The 3,864-nt window shown below is 39.9% G+C and overlaps 1 pseudogene; it reads left to right on the top strand.

Annotated features, from left to right (window-relative positions):
• The first annotated feature begins 338 nt into the window (after positions 1 to 338).
• Positions 339 to 1,730, top strand: LOC136883100 (serine/threonine-protein phosphatase 2A 56 kDa regulatory subunit alpha isoform pseudogene; annotated as a pseudogene).
• The last annotated feature ends 2,134 nt before the right edge of the window (positions 1,731 to 3,864 follow it).

Genomic DNA, 3,864 nt, shown 5'->3' with positions numbered 1-3,864 from the left:
GTCTTACGTCGCCAACACATGTACACAAATTAAAATTAAAATGAAGGACTATACTTTAAAAACTGGATATCGCTACCCGGATGAGAAAACAGTGCTTTCAACGTATGGAGACCCGTGAAGGTATGTTTAACACCAATGCTATGCGCAAGAAATTTGGAAATAATGGGAAAAGTACTTTAAATGATTTCATACTAGCACCTGAAGATCATCCTCATGGCTTTATTACGGAAAGACGAATCTGTTCCAAACCAAATGAACTTAATCCTTTGCAACCGCTATTAAATTTTAAGCTATTCAATTTAACTCTGCTGTTTTACCACAGTTTTCTGTCAAAGACCATGACGTCAAATCTTTCAAATATCTCTCTGGAGAGTGTTGACAGCGGATTACGACGCTTAATGAAATACTCTAAAAAATCGCAAGGATCTTCGAAACACCTCAAGCAGCCTGATGATGATTATCAGGCTCTTCCTCTTTTTAAAGATGTTCCCCTTCAAGAACATGAAGGACTTTTTATTCGCAAACTGCAGCAATCTCAAATAGTGTTCGATTTCATGGAATCAGCAGCTGATCTGAGAGAGAAAGAGGTTAAGCGTCAAACTCTCTTAGAATTAACCAATTATTTGACTGGAAACCGTGGAGTTCTTTCAGAGAATGTGTATTGTGAAATCATAAAAATGGTATCAGCCAATATATTCCGTGTGTTACCCCCTCATGAAGCCCTTGACTGTGAACCGGAGGATGAGAGCCCAACCTCACTAGAAGCCTCATGGTCCCACCTACAATTAGTGTACGAGTTTTTCCTTCAGTTTCTAGATTCTCCGGATTTTCAGCCTACTCTTGGCAAGAAGGTAATCGATTATAAATTTGTTCACAGTCTTCTAGATTTATTTGACTGTGAAGATTACCGTGAAAGGGATATCTTGAAGACAATATTACATCGAATTTATGGAAAATTTCTGGGGTTAAGATCCTGTATTCGCAAACACATAAATCATATATTTCTACGATTCATTTTTGAAACGGAGCATTTTAATGGCATTGGTGAGCTATTGGAAATATTAGGTAGCATCATAAACGGGTTCGCACTACCGCTGAAGCCAGAACATAAACAATTTCTCATCAAGATTTTGTTACCACTACATAAGACGAAAAATTTAGCTCTGTACCAGACCCAGCTAGCTTATTGCATTGTGTTGTTTCTCGAAAAGGATCCTACATTAACTGAAGCTGTAGTGTTGGGAATATTGCGATTTTGGCCTAAAACAAGTAGCCATAAAGAAATAATGTTTCTGTCCGAGATTGAGGAAATCTTACTTGTTATTCAACCAACTGAATTCACGAAGATTCAGCTTCCTCTGTTCAAACAACTCTCAAAATGTGTTTCTAGTCCGCACTTTCAAGTAGCTGAACGTGCTCTGCTTTTCTGGCACAACGACTGTGTAGCAACTTTAATAGTGGAAAATAATGATGTTATAATGCCAATAATGTTTCCTGCTTTATATGAGATAAGTAAAGAACACTGGAACCAAACCATTGCTGCCTTATCACTCAATGTACTTAAGACATTTATGGAAACAAACAATAAACTATTCGAAGAGCTATCTACTTCTTACAAGATTCAGAGACAGAAGGATAAGGTGCGTGAAAAAGAACGGGAACAATTATGGAAGAAGCTTTCTGAGCTAGAAGTGGAATTGACTGAGAGCAAAAGATCACTAAACAAATGAGACTTGCATGGGTATTTGTTGCAGACTTTCACCAACTCGAGCATACGTGAGAGGTCTTCCACCGCGTTGTACTAAATTATTACCTCGAAGGTGAAACATGACAGGGCTAATTCTTGAGACGTTCGGGCTTCAACTTAGTGAGAAGATCAGAAATGTTGATCAATTTATAGTTAGTTATTAAAAATAAATTAGACTATTCCTCCTTACTTGATCCGTGTATTAAAAAGGAACAAAGTGCAAACTGTTGAATGACTTTTATGTAAACAAAGAATGTATGGTGCTATATATTGAAATATATGACCAAAGAATAAGAAGTGGAATCGTTTTTGTAATGCTTTTGAAAGCAACAGTGGCGTAAATCGGTTTTGAGTTTAGCAGTGAAATGGTGAAAAGCTGTAACGTAAGTTGCGGTGTTATTAGGTTAAGGAAAGAAGGATTTTAATCATCATCATCATCATCATCATCATCATCATCATCATCATTTTTTCAGTTTCAGTTTCCTGGGTGCTGTTGGCGAGCCTCTTCCGCTGTGTCTTACTGAGATACGTTATGTTGTTAATAACGTCCTCCAGTGTCCTTCCCCGATCTGCAATGTCCATTTTTACGATGAGTTCTTGGCCTTCCCACCATCCGTTTTCCAAGTTAACATAAGCTGACCTTGTTGGCTCCATCCTCATAACATGCCCAAACCACCTCAATCTGGACATGCTGAGCCGATCTGACAATGATGTCTCAATCCCGGTTTCCTTTCTAACCATGCCATTCCTTCACTTGTCCAGGTATTAAAAAAAAAAAAAAACTATGGACGTCAGGAACTTTATCTAAGATGCCTGCAGATTTTCATATGGCAATTAAAATTGTATTAAACCAGAAGTGTCATTAATTTATTGCAAGGGAGATTCCGCTAAGACCCCAATATTAAGGCCAAATTTTTGAGAACGATTATCAAAATAATATACGTATAATAGCCTACTCTGGAACAACGGTTACCTGTGCTACATTTAGTACTTCAGATAACATTATAATTTACTTTTCAATTAATTCACTTAATTGCAATACTTCGGCTAAGTCAGCAGCAGTCCGGCATGGTATGGCCAATTCTGCAGTGATCCGTGACTCGTTGCCAGTAGGCCTAAACCCGCAAATAAAACTACTTGGATCTATGTATGTCGTATGTTGGGTATTCAGCCCGAAGGCTGGTTTGATCCTCCACAGCTCCACCAAAAGCTATCATAGACAGCCTAGGCATCACTGAAGAGGCATAATGTGGAAATGAGGAGTGAGGTAGTTTCCCGTTACTTTCCTCACCGAGCCAGATGTTGCTATTACATATCAGTCTGCCAAGCCCAACGAAATGCATGCACCAACCGACGCAATGAGCGATATTTTCACGCCATTCATAACGGGGAGTGGCTGCATAAGGGATGGTATTACTAGCATCGTTCATGCCTCGGTCACTTTCACATTGTCAAAGCCAAGGATGGGACTGAGACAGATCAATGAAAGTAACAAAATTGCTCTAGCCCATACCAGAAGACACAGTGCACTGTAAACACTATATCTTGCCAAGGAAGGGCTCGCTTGAAACTACTTGAAACCAAACACCATGTTGAAACAGCCCCTAAGAGTCATGGCCTACCAAGCGACCGCTACTCAGCCCCAAGGCCTGCAGATTATGAGGTGTCGTATGGTCAGTACAACGAATCCTCTCGGCCGTTATTCTTGATTTCCTAGACCGGGGCCGCCATCTCACCGCCAGATAGCTCCTCAATCGTAATCACGTAGAGAGAGTGCAACTCGAACCAGCCCTCAGATCCAGGTGAAAATCCCTGACTTGATATCGAATCCTCTGCCTCCGGGTAAGAGGCAGGCACGCTACCCCTACACCACGGGGCCGCCTAATACTGCCGTACTTAAATGTCGTAGTATTAAATATTGAAGAAGTACTCACCTTAACCCTTTAAAAACAGGCAGTGTTGCCAGTGTTGCAACATTCCCTAATTTCTGCACATAAAGTAAGTAAAAGTTTGTCAACACATCAGAATATTCAGAGAGTCCATTTGGCGTAGGAAATATCCTTTTAGACGTTTCCCTAAAAATTTAGGTGACTGTCAATTAAAGGGTTAAAAAACAT

Source organism: Anabrus simplex, chromosome 11, assembly GCF_040414725.1.
Source record: "Anabrus simplex isolate iqAnaSimp1 chromosome 11, ASM4041472v1, whole genome shotgun sequence".
Taxonomy (NCBI): domain Eukaryota; kingdom Metazoa; phylum Arthropoda; class Insecta; order Orthoptera; family Tettigoniidae; genus Anabrus; species Anabrus simplex.
This window is presented reverse-complemented; position numbering and strand designations above follow the sequence as displayed.